Source organism: Globicephala melas, chromosome X (genome assembly GCF_963455315.2).
Source record: "Globicephala melas chromosome X, mGloMel1.2, whole genome shotgun sequence".
NCBI classification, from domain to species: Eukaryota; Metazoa; Chordata; class Mammalia; order Artiodactyla; family Delphinidae; genus Globicephala; species Globicephala melas.
Window position 1 is genome coordinate 27888540 of NC_083335.1, and position 16335 is coordinate 27904874.

General features: G+C 43.2%; 1 long non-coding RNA gene across 8 annotated transcripts in view; it reads right to left on the reverse strand.

Annotated features, from left to right (window-relative positions):
• LOC115848963 (uncharacterized) overlaps positions 1 to 4967 on the reverse strand; it is an 85304-nt gene extending 80337 nt beyond the window's left edge. For 7 of the 8 annotated variants that reach the window (XR_004037849.2, XR_009560629.1, XR_009560628.1 and 4 more), the window contains exons 1-2: positions 4783 to 4967; positions 2327 to 2366 (exon numbers count right to left, since the gene is read on the reverse strand). This is a non-coding gene — a long non-coding RNA (uncharacterized lncRNA). The remainder of the gene's footprint in view (positions 1 to 2326; positions 2367 to 4782) is intronic. The other variant, XR_009560632.1, reaches the window with a different exon arrangement.
• Between the last annotated feature and the right edge of the window lie 11368 nt (positions 4968 to 16335).

Genomic DNA, 16335 nt, shown 5'->3' on the forward strand with positions numbered 1-16335 from the left:
ACCTCTGTCCTATACTATGCTGCTTGTCTGTGATTTGGCTTTTTCTTTGAAAGTCTGAATGAAAATAACATTCTTCCTAATTGACGGTTGTAATTGGGTTCTGGCTTATTGAAGTTATATGGTATGAAAATACCAATGAGGAAAACAACTCCTTGGCTGCTCCTTTAAAATGTATATCTTGTCTTACTTCCGTTACTCTGGTACCTAACTGTTGGTAATGACTGTCTTCTTTCATTTAAATGGTAAGGTAGGTTGCACCGTGACTGTGGCTTTCACGATTAACCATGTGATAATATTAAATGGGGCTGGGACTTCCCTGGTGGCGCAGTGGTTAAGAAACCGCCTGCCGGGCTTCCCTGGTGGCGCAGTGGTTGAGAGTCCGCCTGCCGATGCAGGGGACACGGGTTCGTGCCCCGGTCCGGGAAGATCCCACATGCCGCGGAGCGGCTGGGCCCGTGAGCCATGGCTGCTGAGCCTGCGCTCCACAACGGCAGAGGCCACAACAGTGAGAGGCCCGCGTACTGCAAAAAAAAAAAAAAAAAAAGTATCCGCCTGCCAATGCAGGGGACACGTGTTCCAGCCCTGGTACGGGAGGATCCCACATGCCACGGAGCAGCTAAGCCCCTGCGCCACAACTACTGAGCCTGCACTCTAGAGCCCGTAAGCCACAACTGCTGAGCCCGGGTGCCACAACTACTGAAGCCTGCGCGCCTAGAGCCCATGCTCCGCAACAAGAGAAGCCACTGCAGTGAGAAGCCCGTGCACTGCAATGAAGAGCAGCCCCCCCTCGCTGCAACTGGAGAAAGCCCGCGCGAAGCATCGAAGACCCAATGCAGCCAAAAATAGATAAATACATAAATAAATAAATAAAAATATTAAATGGGGCTGACTAATTGAGAAATCACTGCAAGTGAGGATGGTGATTGTTTGGCCTATGTCAAGGTTGATAATTTTTCTTCTAAAATAAAAATATGCTATGCTATTTAAAGATATAGAGGTAAATATCCAAAGAGTTAAAAGAACAGAAACTATTGGTTTGAGGGAAGCAGGGAATGGGGAGGAAAACTGGGGACTCCTCTTTTTAAAAATAACCAACCTTGTAGAAGTATTTGACTTTTTAAAACTATGTACATGTGTAATTTTGATAGAAATACACAAAAGAAAACCAAGGCACATTAAAGCGCCTTCTAGAAAAGGCCTTTTTAATACTTTCCTATACACAAAAACAAACTCAAAATGGCTTAAAGGCTTAAATATAAGATATGACACCATAAACTCCTAGAAGAGAACATAGGTAAAACATTTTCTGACATAAATCATAGCAATATTTTCATAATTCAGTCTCCCAAGGCAAAAGACATAAAAGCAAAAATAAACAAATGGGATCTAATCAAACTTACAAGCTTTTGCACAGCAAAGGAAACCATAACAAAACAAAAAAGACAATCTACGGACTGGGAGAAAATATTTGCAAACAAAGGATTAATTTCCAAAATACACAAACAGCTTATACAACTCAGTATCAAAAAAACAAACAACCCAATCAAAAAAATGGGCAGAAGACCTAAATAGACATTTCTCCAAAGAAGACATACAGATGGCCAACAGGCACATGAAAAGATGCTCCACATCGCTAATTATCAGAGAAACACAAATCAAAACTACAAAGAGCTATCACCTCACACCGGTCAGAATGGCCATCATCAAAAAATCTACAAATAATAAATGCTGGAGAGGGTGTGGAGAAAAGGGAACCCTCTTGCACTGTTGGTGGGAATGTAAATTGGTGCAGCCACTATGGAAAACAGTCTGGAGGTTCCTTTAAAAACTAAAACTAGATTTACCATATGATCCAGCAATCCCACTCCTGGGCATATATCTGGAAAAAAACATAATTCGAAAAGATACATGCACGTCAATGTTTATAGTAGCACTATTTACAATAGACAATAGCCAAGAAATGGAAGCAACCTAAATGTCCACCGACAGATGAATGGATAAAGAAGATGTGGCACATATATACAACGGAATATTACTCAGCCGTAAGAAAGAATGAAACATTGCCATTTGCAGCAACATGAATGGACCTAGAGAATACCATACTAAGTGAAGTAAGTCAAACAGAGAAAGACAAATATTACATGATATCACATATATGAAATCTAAAAACAATGATACAAATGATACAAAACAGAAACAGACTCACAGACATAGAAAACAAGCTTATGGTTACCAAAGGGGAAAGTGAGGGGAGGGGTAAATTAGGAATATGGCATTAACAGATACATACTACTACCTATAAAATAGATAAACAATAAGGACTTACTGTATAGAGCAAGGAACTATATTCAGTATCTTGTAATAACCTATATTGGAAAAGAATTTGAAAAATATATAACTGAATCACCTTGCTGTACACCTGAAACTAACATAATATTGTAAATCAACTATACTTCAATTTAGAAAAGAATACTTTCCTCCATCCTCCCCCCCCCAGACTAGGTTAGGTGTCCCTCTTCTCTGCTCCCCAGAGCATCCCTTGCTCAGCTCCATCAGAACACTTAACACACTGTACTGTAATTATCTGTTTCTCTACCTGTCTCCCTGAAGGGACTATATATGAGCTCCTTGCAAGGAGGGACCATGTATTATTCATTTCAGCTCCTAGATTAAAATATTAAAATAGGTATCCATTAAAGTGAAGTGAAACTAGCTAAATACCACTCAGTCTGGGCAAATTAACATCACAATGAGATACCAAACAAAAAGACAAAACAAGTGTTGGTGAGTATGTGGAGAAATTGGAACCTGAATACATTTACCGACGGGAATATTAAATGGTACAGCCACTTTAGAAAACAGTCTGGATGTTCCTAAAGAAGTTAAACATGCAGTCACCTTATGACCCAGAAATCCCACTCCTAGACCAGGGAACAAGTGAACATGGTCCTTGCCCTTTCCAGTGTAGAGACAGAGAATGAACCCAAGCTTACAGGGCAGTGTGTTAAGTGTTATGACAGAGGTCTGCTAAGGGCACTATGGCAGCACCTGAGCAGGGCAGTGAAATCAAGAGAATTGAAAACATATGTCCTCACAAATGTTCACAATAGGATTACCCATGATAACCAAAAAGTGGAAATAAATGTCCATCAACCGATAGATGGATAAATAAATGTGGTATACCCATTCCATGGAATGTTATTCCGCCATGCACACATATATACAATGGAATATTACTCAGCCATAAAAAGAAACGAAATTGAGCTATTTGTAATGAGGTGGATGGACCTGGAGTCTGTCATACAGAGTGAAGTAAGTCAGAAAGAGAGAGACAGGTACCGTATGCTAACACATACATATGGAATTTAAGGAAAAAAATGTCATGAAGAACCTAGGGGTAAGACAGGAATAAAGACACAGACCTACTAGAGAATGGACTTGAGGATATGGGGAGGGGGAAGGGTAAGCTGTGATGAGGCGAGAGAGTGTGGCATGGACATATATACACTACCAAACATAAGATAGATAGCTAGTGGGAGGCAGCCGCATAGCACAGGGAGATCATCTCGGTGCTTTGTGACCACCTGGAGGGGTGGGATAGGGAGGGTGGGAGGGAGGGAGATGCAGGAGGTAGGAGATATGGGAACATAATGTATACGTATAACTGATTCACTTTGTTATAAAGCAGAAACTAACACCATTGTAAAGCAATTATACTCCAATAAAGATGTAAAAAAAAAAAAGCAATGAGGTACTGATACATGCTACAGCATGGATGAACCTGGAAAACATCATGCTAAGTGAAAGAAGCCATTCACAAAAGACCACATATTGTAAAATTCCATTCACATGAACTGTTCAGAAAAAGCAACTATAGAGACACAGGGCAGTTACATGGTTGCTTAGGACTAGAGGTAGGAGGAGAGATTAACTACAAACAGTCTTTTGGGAATTTGGGGAGGGGTGATAAAAATGCTCTAAAACTGGATTCTGGTGATGGTTACACAACTCCATAAGTTTAGTAAAAACAAGTGTACATGTAAAATGATTGAATTTAATGGTATGCAAAGTATAAAGGCTCTTTTTTAAAAAAAATCCCTCAATCTATTACATTATTTAGTTTCTCTCTAAATTAACTTTTTTCCTCCATGACAAGACCTGGTAAGAACTGTGGTAAATGAAGTTTCTGAGGCATTTTTGTCGGTTGGGGTTTGGGGCTGTGCTGACAGAAACATCAAAGTCAGCCTCTCTGAATATTGTGTGATGAGGTGTACAATGCGTTTCCGGTTGGGTGATCCCAGTGTGTAATCTGGACAATCTGTGGTCTGCCAGTTTAAGTGTGAGTGCGCCAGGCCCCTACTCCAAGCAATAAACTGTAGTCAGGTAACAAATTCACTTCTTGCAACTCTCAAGCCTTGTTCACAACCAGGTGAATTATTCTATTACAGCATATCTGTGAAAATGTTAGTGGTTTTTGCTTGTGTGTTTGGGTATTTTTTTTGGCAATTTGGTCAGTGCTTACTAGGCAAGGATGTCCTGCCAGAACAGCTGATAGATACTAACTCCTCCCCTCCAGACCCGCCCCCTTGGATACTCCAGAGGAAAGCACACCTATCTAAGGGCGATGGGGGACGTGCCAGGGGATGGAACAGCACCTCTCCGAGCTAGGGGAAAGGCTGGGACCGAGTCCCTCCTTCTTTGCGTTGCGGAATGGGCAAAAACTGCCACAAAGTAAGGGTGAGGTGTTTCCTCCCAGGGCCTCCTGGTGCCCGGGAAACTCACGCGTCTTCTTGCAGGGTCGCCAGGAGGTTACAGATAATTGCGCCCAGACCTCAGTCGCTTTCGCCGCTACAGTTCCACCGTGTGGTCCGCGCACAGCGAAAGAAGGCGATGAAGACAAGGAGCCTGAGCAGGCTTGCAGCCGTCCGGAGTTCCAAGCCGCGGTCCCCTACGCCCCAGCGCGCGGCTCCCTGACCACGTGACCGCCACCCCTCCCCGCACGCGCGATTATGTCTTGGCGCCCCCTGGTAGCCGGAAGCGGGCAAAACCGGCGCTGTTATCACCAGCTGGTCGGAGCATGCGTGGACTGGCGAGTGGCTTCCGGTCCGCGGGGCAGCCCAGGCAGAGGCGGAGGCATCTGCGGCGGAAGTGGCCGCGCCGCTGGCCCAGGGCGAAGCCGCGATTCCGAGGGGAGCTGACCCAGATCCAAAGTGGAGTAGGTGGAGGCGGCCTCCACCCCTTCCTCCTTTCTCCCCAAAGGGAGAAGGACCCCAAAGAGGACAGAATGGTCAAATAATTATCTCGAACCTGGATGCCAGCTCCCTTCTGCAAAAACGGAACAGAATAAGGAAGCTTTGTTGAAGATGGTTTTTGTTGACGTTCCGAAAAAATGCATTTGTAGCCTCATCGATATGAGCTAATTATTACCTCCCTGAGCCTCAGTTTCCTCTTATAAAATAGGGATAATAATAGTACCAACTTCACAAGGTGTTTGTGAGGATTAAATAAAATAATCCACCCAAAGGGTTTACCAGACTGTTAAAGCTAGCTATTTAGTTGTTTCTCAGGATAAGAGTATTATCTTTCCTCGAGATTCAGAGAAACGAAAGGATTTTGACACTACCAAACAAACGCATACCTAAGGTGAATTATTCATAAAAATGTTTTGTATATGAGGAAACAGTCCATCCGCACACTCAGCCTGGACACAGAAACAAAAGCACGCCATACTATGTACATAAATGTGTCTTGCTAGTCCACTGTCTTCGTTGGCATTACTTTTCCAGGACTCCTCTGTCCAGGCAAACAGTTTCTTCACTACAGCAACGTCCCCAAAGATCCATCAACTCTTCAATGGAAAGCAGCAACAGTTTGCTCTCTGAAATTCTTTAAGTCCCTCTCCTCAAAATCCTCCCCTTGCAGCTTCCACCAGTCCCAGACTGTTGGTATCATGATCCTTACCCAATCCTAATCAAGCCCCAGAGTTGAAAGACCCTCTGCCTTAAACCATGCTTTCATTTCTCAATAAATTCTGCCCTTTCCTTCCTCCCTGAAACAGTGGCAAAGCTTTGTGAGGTGAGGGTTCTCCCTTACAGAGGTAAGTGATAAATTCAGCATTGTCCTATCAACAGGTGCATTGGTGATATTTGGGGAGCCAGCACTTGACGGTTTTGAAGTCCCCACTGACATCCAGTGCCCCTGAGACCTCAGCACCACAGCTCAAGACCTTCAGCTTGGAAACAGTATGCTCCTCCCGCCTCTTGGACCTCCAGCTTGGGGCTCTCTGACCACAGTGGTAAGGTATGTAGCTTTCACATTGGTTAGAGCTCTGATCCCTCGGAGCTTCCAGTTGCTGAGGATACTAGTCCTACAGCCTGCACATGACCCCCTGTGAGAAGCCTGACCCCGCGGATTATAGGGCCCTCCTCTGTGTTCTGACTGTCCCCTGGCTCACCCCTGCCGTGGCTCTCACCACTCTTGTTTTATTCTGATGAGCTACTGCACTTAATAGTAAGCCAAGTGGGGCAGAGGATCCCTGCATTGTAATTGTGAGGTCAGCCTGTGATGTGGCTGGGGCCTGGGTGATTTTATGACAATGTCTTCCTCTACATCCACCACGCTCACCCACCATCCTCTAGCTGAGCTTCAGTTCTCTCCTTTCATTCGTATCTTCTAATGGTAAAAAGAGTTTTATCATTTTCTTTTCCTAAGCCTTTCAGATTTTACATTAACGTCCCTCATTTTATTTTCAGAAACGTTTCCACCAATTCTTTTGCTTTGTCTATGAAAATAATCATACTTACTACAATTAATGATCATTATTTGTCAGCCAGTAACAGCACAGTGTTTATTTCTTGTATTTGGCGGGGGGGGGGTGTTTTTATATTTGCTCAGGCTTTACCACCCCCTTACTTCTCTTTTTGCCAATCTTTATTTTCTACTTTTGAAATTATTGCACTTATTAACAGAAAAAGAACAAAATTTACTCAATAAATTGTACATATATCTACACCCACAAAGTTAGAAAAAGGATTTAAAAGAAATATGCCACAATGTTCAGTATTCACCTATGGTTTATTTTTTCTTCCTGTATACTTTTATGGCTATTTAAATATTAACCATGTAAAATATTTTGTATAGTTTTGTGACATTCTAAATACTTTTATAACAACTCTAAAATTATTTGGTGAATAAAATAGTTTTACCAAGCATTCTGGCAGACAGAGAAGGAAAAAGTTTATGTGTCATTTCTTGAGTTTCAGAGATCAGTGATACTGAAGACATTCTATTTTCAATTATGTTTCCCTGAGCTAAATTAGATCTTGGTCCATTCAGGATATTTAAAATCAACCTCCATCATGTTCCCTCTAGTAAAATTTAAGTTCTTTTACTTACAGATTTTCAAACAGCTTTAACCTGTGCTTGATGAACAGGAAATTGATCAGATGTTCATATCTGCCTGGTACCCCTGCCCCAATAACTGATCTTCCACTGTGATACAGTTTTTCTCATTAATGTCAACACTTCTACTTCAGATATATGATGGAAAGTTCATAGGCTTTGGTGCCAGACTTACCATCTGTTTACTGGCATATGACACCTTAATCCTGTTGCTGTCTCTTGCTGAGACCCATTTATCGCCTCTAAAATGGGGTTAATAATTCTTACTATATTATTGACATGTTCAACACATAGCGAATGAAAATAATATTCATTATTTTACTCTTTTTTTACATCTTAGGTTATTTATTTATTATGCATGCAAGTCTTACATATTTTTATTGAAGTATAGTTGATTTACAATATTGTGTTAGTTTCAAGTGTACAGCAAAGTGACTCAGTTACATATATATTTTTCAGATTATTTTCCATTATAGGTTATCACAAGATATTGAATATAGTTCCCTGTGTTACACAGTAAATCCTTGTTGCTTATCTATTTTATGTATAGTAGTTTGTATCTGTTGATCCCATACTCCTAATTTATTCCTCCCCCCTCCCTTTCCCCTTTGGTAACCATAAGTTTGTTTTTATGTCGGTGAGTCTGTTTCCGTTTTGTAAATAAGTACTATTTGTACTATTTTTTAGATTCCACATATAAGTGATATCGTGTAGTATTTGTCTTTGTCTGACCTCACTTCGTATGATATTCTCTAGGTCCATCCATGTTGCTGCAAATGGCAATATTTCATCTGTTTTTATGGCTGAGTAATATCCCATTTTATGTGTATATATATACCACATCTTCTTAAATCAGTCATCTGTTGATGGGCACTTGGGTTGTTTCCATGTCTTGACTATTGTAAACAGTGCTACGATAAACATTGGGGTGCATGTATCTTTTTGAATTAGAGTTTTCCTCTTTTCTGGATACATGCCCAGGAGTGGGATTGCTGGATCATATGGTAGCTCTATTTTTAGTTTTTTAAGGAACCTCCATACCGTTTTCCATAGTGGCTGCACCACATAATTATTATTCTTAATTATCCTTTAATAAAAGGGAAAGAGCAAACACTACCCAAAACATTCATATTTTACAGGGCAGTTATCTTTAATATTTACAAATGCACATGGAGTGATTGGGACTTTGAAACACCTAAACCTAAGGTCTGATGATGTGACATGTATGTAGCCACAAAGAAACCCATCTCTCACTTTCTGCCATGCTAGGAGTGAATGGTCCAACTAATAAATGACAACCTGGGAGAGTGAGAAACAAGCAATTGATCTAGAAAGTCTCCCAGGTTTCTGATCTCAACTAGATGGGTGGTGGTTCAGCAGTGTACACTGTTCTCTCCTTGACTGACTCCCCTCCAGTAAAATTTGTTCCAGGAAAGGAGCAATAATAAAGGTTGCCATTCGCTGAGTACCTACTGTGTGACAGGCACTTCATTCATTCTAGCCACAAACATTTATTGAGATCCAGCTTATATTCCAGGCAGTGTTCTAGGAGCTGAGGATACACCAGTGAACTAAGCAGACTAAAATGTTTATAGTCTAGTGGGGAGAGGCGGGAATAAACGATTAACATAATAAATCAGTAAATTATGTAGTATGCTAGAAGAGAGGCATGTGATGGGCAAACAGCAGGGAAAGGGAAATGAGAATGCTGGTCCAGGTGTGCAGTTCTATTTATTTTTTTTAATTGAAGTATAGTTGATTTACAGTGTTGTGTTAATTTCTGCTGCACAGCAAAGTGATTCAGTTATATACAATTCTTTTTTATATATTCTTTTCCATTATGGTTTATCATAGGATACTAAATATAGTTCCCTGGGCTATACATTAGGACCTTGTTGTTGATCCATTCCATATATAATAGCTTACATCTGCTAACCCCAACCGCCCACTCCATCCCTCCCCAAACACCTCCCTCTTGGCAACCATCAGTCTGTTCTCTATGTCCATGCATCTCTTTCTGTTTCATAGATAGGTTCATTTGTGTCATATTTAGATTCCACATATAAGTGATATCATATGGTATTTGTCTTTCTCTTTCTGACTTACTTCACTTAGTATGATAATCTCTAGTTGTATCCATGTTGCTTCAAATGACAATATTTAATTCTTTTTTATGACTGAGTAATATTTCACTGTATATATATTACCACATCTTCTTTATCCATTCATCATCATGTCGATGAACATTTAGGTTGTTTCCATGTCTTGGCTATTGGATTAGAGTTTTGTCTGGATATATGCCCAGGAGTGGGATTGCTGGATCATATGGTAATTCTATTTTTAGTTTTCTGAGGAAGCTTCATACTGTTTTCCATAGTGGCTGTACCAACTCACATTCCCACCAACAATGTAGGAGGGTTCCCTTTTTGCCACACTCTCTCCAGCATTTGTTATTTGTAGATTTTTTAATGATGACCATTCTGAGTGGTGTGAGGTGGTACCTCACTGTAGTTTTGATTTGCATTTCTCTAATGATTAGTGATGTTGAGCAGCTTTTCATGCGCCTATTGGCCATTTGTATTTTTTTTTTTGGAGAAATGTCTATTTAGGTCTTCTGCCCATTTTTTTGTTTGTTTTTTTGTTTTTGTTGAGTTGTATGAGCTGTTTGTATACTTTGGAAATTAAGCCCTCATCGGTTGCATCATTTGCAAATATTTTTTCCCATTCTGTAGGTTGTCTTTTTGTTTTGCTTATGGTTTCCTTTGCTGTGCAGAGCTTGTAAGTTTGATTAGGTCCCATTTGTTTATTTTTGTTTTTATTTCTATTGCCTTGGGAGACTGACCTAAGGAAACATTGGTATGATTTATGTCAGAGAATGTTTTGCCTATGATTTCTTCTAGGAGTTTTATTTTTTAATTTTTTTAACATCTTTATTGGAGTATAATTGCTTTACAATGGTGTGTTAGTTTCTGCTTTATAACAAAGTGAATCAGTTATACATATACATATGTTCCCATATCGCTTCCCTCTTGCGTCTCCCTTCCTCCCACCCTCCCTATCCCACCCCTCTAGGTGGACACAAAGCACTGAGCTGATTTCCCTGTGCTATGCGGCTGCTTCCCCCTAGCTATCTATTTTATGTTTGGTAGTGTATATATATCCATGCCACTCTCTCACTTTGTCACAGCTTACCCTTCCCCCTCCCCATATCCTCAAGTCCATTCTCTAGTAGGTCTGTGTCTTTATTCCCGTCTTACCCCTAGGTTCTTCATGACATTATTTTTTCTTAGATTCCATATATATGTGTTAGCATACGGTATTTGTTTTTCCCTTTCTGACTTACTTCACTCTGTATGACAGACTCTAGGTCCATCCACCTCACTACAAATAACTCAATCTCGTTTCTTTTTATGGCTGAGTAATATTCCATTGTATATATGTGCCACATCTTCTTTATCCATTCATCTGTTGATGGACACTTAGGTCATATCTTATGTAGTCTTTAAGCCATTTTGAGTGTATTTTTGTGTATGATGAGAGGGTGTGTTCTAACTTCATTGATTTACATGTGGCTGTCCAACTTTCCCAACACCACTTGCTGAAGAGACTGTCTTTTTCCCATTGTATATTCTTGCCTTCTTTGTCAAAAGGTTAATTGACTGTAGGTGTGTGGGTTTATTTCTGAGCTCTCTATTCTGTTCCACTGATCCATATGTCTGTTTTTGTGCCAGTACCACAGTGTTTTGATTACTGTAGCTTTGTAGTATTGTCTCAAGTCTGGGAGGGTTATGCCTCCTGCTTTATTCTTTTCCTTCAGGATTGCTTTGGCAATTCTGGGTCTTTTGTGGTTCCATATAAATTTTAGGATTACTTGTCTTACTTCTGTGAAGAATGTCATGGGTAATTTGATAGGGATTGCATTAAATCTGTAGGTTGCTTTGGGTAGCATGGCCTTTTTAACAATATTCATTCTTCCAGTCCAAGAGCATGGGATATCTTTCCATTTCTTTGAATCATCTTCAGTTTCCTTTATCAATGTTTTATAGTTCTCAACGTATGTCTTTCACCTCCTTGGTCAGGTTTATTCCTAAGTATTTTATTTTGGGGGGTGCAGGTGCACAGTTTTAAATGGGCTGTTCAGGAGGAGGTGCCATTTGAGCAAATACTTGAACATGGTGGGGAGTCAAGGCACAGGGATATCTAGAGGAAGAGTTACAATAGCCAGGGCAAACACGTGTAGTGAGAGTGTGCCTGGATTCTGTACCAAGGTATTGAAAACTTCCTGTGCTCTGCACAGGGGTTATAAGCCTCCTGGGGAGGACAGATAATTAGACAAGCAGTTACAATACAAAGTACTACCTAAGCTGTAAGGAATGACCTTTAGTGGAGTCAGAGAAAGCTGTCCCGAAGGAGTGCCAGGGGAGATGATACTAGAAATTTGATAAGAGTTTTGCCAGATGAAGGGGAGGACCAGGCTGATAGACACAGCACATTGGGAGTCACAGATAACACATAAGCCCTGGTGGACTGGTGGTCTTCTAAGCCCCTTTCTAGAGGGACCACTCTTCATTTGTCTGGTTGGGCCCAATGATCTGAAAGCACTCCCAGAGTTTTAAAAGCGTAGCATTCCATTCCAAGTGCGGAGCCTAATTTATTCAGCCAAACTTTACTCGTGGTCTTTCAAGTTGTTTCCAGTTTTCCACTATTACAAAAAAATTAAAAGCTAGAATAAACATCTTTGTTCATAAGAATTTTTACACTTGTTCAGTTACTTTCTTAGCCTCAATTTCGGGAAGTTAAACTGCTGGATTCAGGGTTTTCACATTCAACCTTTGATACATTTCCCCTTGGCCTTGTAGAAAGAATGTGTCAATTCTCAGTCCTGCCAGCAGTGTGGGAGAGAGACTCTAGCCCACGTCCTTACCAACAATTTGTTATTTTTAGTATCTTATCCCAGAAATTGGATATAAAAATAAATACGAGGAGAAGATGGTTTCAGGCTCTGAGATGGAAGTTTCCTAAAATGATAACTTTTTCTGCCTTGTTCAATAAAAGAAATGAGACCAAGGCCATCCTACTATGCTTAGGGTGTGAGTGTGACAATTCAGAAATCCATACCCAGGATGCAGCCAATAGAATGATCAGATGTCTTGTACCTGTTACCTTAGGAATGACTTTACAACACAGTGGTAAAGACTGCAGTCTCTGGGGAGGGGCAAATCTGATGTTCAGTTCCAGCTCCAACTTTTACTAGCTGTCTGATCTTAGGCAAGGTCCTATAACCATGTGTGTGTCAACATGCTGGTCTGTAAAGTGGGGATGGTGAGTGTGGTACATATCTGAAAGAGCAGTTGTGAGAGGCCATGATAAACTGTGACCTCTGATCTGAGATGAGATGCTGCAGCTGGAGATCCATACACCCTGTCAGGATGCAGTGGGAAACCCAGCCCCACTCCCTGTGCCCCCTTTTATCCTGTCCCTGAGATCCCTGGTAGTGACAGGATTGGCGGGTTACCTGGATCGTAAAGAACTCCTCAGACCTCAGTCATGTCTCCTTCCAGCCACGCACTGGGGAGCCTGTGTGACCCTCTGGGATCAGCTCCCCTGACCCCTAGCTCCCATCTGCTGCTCAGGGGAGTTGTTTGAGTGGGGGAAGACTTGGCTGGTCTTGACCTGTCTGAAAGGATAGGAGTGCCTCTGACATGTGGGGGAAGGAGACCTCCTCTGGGGACACCAAAAGTAGGAGAAATCCACCTCGGCATTCAGTAAGTGTTCCCTTATCACCCCATCATCAATCATCATCATTACCACCATCATCACCATCACTAAAACACTCAGGCATTTCTGAATCCACTCTTGTACCTGTCAGGGGCCAGGTTCGGCGTAGCTCCTGGAGCCCAACTGTCATGGTGTCAGATTAACACTGAATCAGCACTGCCTGCGTAGCATGGACTGCATTTAATTTTCCCCGTCCTTCCTTCTGTAGCAGAATAATGCATTCTAGCCGAGTAATAATAGCTACCATTTCTTGAGAGCCTACAATGGACCAGCCCTATGCCAGTCACTCATACACTGGGCACCTGGGGAAGACAGGTCTTATTATCCTGAATTTATAAACCTCAGTTTCCTCATACTTCATATGCAGATAATAACACCTACATCGTAGGGTGCTGTGAACACAGGAGAGTTAAGACGTGTAAGAAGCATAGCCTTCTCACCTGGGAGAGTGACCTCTGGCTCCACCACTAACTAGCTGCATGCCCCTAGGCAGGTTTCTTCACTTTGCGGAGTGTTTCCTCATCTGAAACGTGCTAATCGTAATACCTATTTTATGGAGTTGATCTGAGGCTTAAAGGAGCTAATGTGTTTAAAGGACTTGGTACAGGGTGCCTGGTACTCAGTAAGCTCTTAATAAATCGCAGTTGTGATGATTTTGATTACTATTATGGAAGGATCAGGAAGAAGGAGAAGATTCAGCAAAGGAGACTCAGAACTCGGCACCAAGAAGGTCGGGGAGGGGGGAACCGTGAGAGAGGGTCTCATGGAAACCAAGGGAAAAGAGTGCCAGGAAGGAGAGAGACATAATGCAGAAGGGTACTCGGAGGCCAGTTTCTTCTGACAAGACAAAAGGGTGATTTTCATCTCCTAGCGACCAATGAGAAATGAAGGCAGAAAGGAAGAAAAGAAGCCTATCGTTTGAGATGAAGTCTTTTTTAGGCTAACCCCATTAGTCTGATCTGAATGCCCAGGTCTCTGTTCCATGTCTCCTAATTAGTGAGAATACATATTTCTTGAGTAAAGGAAAAGCCAGTGTCACACAAAGTGAAAAAAGAAATGTCAGATCACATCAGGTTGGCGAAATAAAAATGTAGACAATCTCAAGTTCATACGATAAAGAGGAGGATGGAGGAGGGAAGAAAAGGGGGTGAATCACAGAACAGATTTTCAAGGCGGTGGTCTATACTGAACTCCCAAGCTAACTCCAGTGAAAAGGAGGGTAGTGAGACGGGCAGAATTTATTTATCTATCATTTCAGGTTTCTCTTCTACCTGGTGCCAGAAAGAAATCATGGCAACATAAAGTGGGTCTTTGGGCAAATATTCAACAAGTATTTATAAGGTAAAATTAAGACGAGCAGAAAGGGAGAGGTATGAGGAATTAAGGGTTAAAAATCTATGTGAGCTGGGAAATGGTGGTGGTCCCTGTGGCTTTGGGGGCCTGAGTGGAGCTGCCTCTTGCCTGAAGGTGATGGGGGGGGTCCTCTTTGGCTCTGGAGAGATGGAGGTGGCTACCAAGGTCCCAGAGCTGCCATGGATGGATGCAAGGAGAGGGCCTCTAGAGGCTGCGCTCCTGGCCGGTTCTCAGCTAAAGGGTCCGAGGCAGAGAGGCCCTCCCAGTCTCCCTCTGGCCAGGAGGGTTAAGGAGGCCGAGGCTTAAGGCAAACCTGGGATGCTAGGGGTGGGGGAGGAGTAATGGCAGAGCTAGGGAGGCTGAGCCTCCAAACCCCTGCACCGAGAGAGAGTGTGTGGCGGTGTGTGGGGGGGGCACTGGGGGGTGTCTTTCAAGGCAGGTTCAAGGCGTGGCAGCCCAGGGAAGGCTGCACTGGCTTCTTACAGCGCCTGGCATCTCCCCCTCCCTCCGCCCTCACCTGCTAACATAATTAGAAGCCCACTGTCTCTCCCTGGGCGCCTCAAGCTGTACCATTCCTGGCACACACAGCCCAGAGTTCTGTATGAAACCCTGGAGTCTGTGATTCCCACCGGGCTTCCTGTCCCTGTCAGGCTCCATGTGAGTGTCCCTGGTCATCGGGCCCTCAGCTGCTCTGCTCTTGCTCTGTGCTTAGCCCCTGACACACCATCTCCCGCTGCTGCGAGCGCTGTCCTCTCGGCTCTGTGGAGCACCGATTTCCTGCAGGACAGCTGCTTCAGGTCCCCAGGTGTGCGCGTTCGTTTCGCTCCACCCCATGGCTTAAATGCAGTCGTCCCTCTCCACCACCCACCGCCAGCCCTGTCCTGCTCACAGAGGTAGGAACTTATACACCTACAAGAAACATAGGGATCCTCAGGGTCTGAGGTCAGATACGTCCTCTTTTACCACCCTCCGATATGAGATCAGGAGAGGGGACAGGGCAGGTTCCTGGGAAGGTTCTCCGCCCCCCCCCAACCCCATCCCGCCTCTCCAGGCCATGAATGCCCACCACTCCACTAAGATAACGTGGAGAGCTTCCAGGCTTTCTGATCCCCGTGTTCCTTCATGCGTCCTGGCAACTATATTGCTTTTCGCTCCTCCCCAGCTATTCTCAGTTCCTGGGGTGAGTGGGGTTGGGCTTGGAGTCCTCGGGCTGCACGTGTCCTCTAACATGTAGCTTCAGGGCTTCCAGGCTGAGGCTCAGGGCGCTGTGAGGAGCTGAGCCTCCTGGTGCTGGGCTCCTTTTCCTTAACTGGGGAGTGGGAAGAGGGCCATGTCAGCCCCCAGGAGGTATTCCCGGTTGTGACCAGGATGCGGTGAAGCAGCGGCAGCAGCGATCTCAGAAGTCCACCCAGAGGAGGGAGGGATGCCCCTCCCCAAAGTGGTCAGGAACGAAGCCGCTGGGCTCCTCATTTTGGGCTATTCAGCACCAGACTCCCCCGCTGTCAGAATCCTCTGGATACATTAGAGAAGAAAGCATTAGCGTGTCGTCAGCTAGCGGGTGCCACAGTTTGGCTCTGTGACCTAAGGGACAGGTCAGCTGTGGTAAAGGGGCTCTGTCCATTTACCTCTGGGGAATATGTCAGCCCATTTCTTCTTCCTTTTTCCCCATCTGCAAAGGGAAGTTAATAAAAACCCCACCTCAGGGTATAACCCCACCGTTTATAGCTTTTTACTATATTTTTCTTATTCCTTTTTCCTTTACTTCTTCCTAAAATAATATCAGAGACATTAAGATAGATGCTG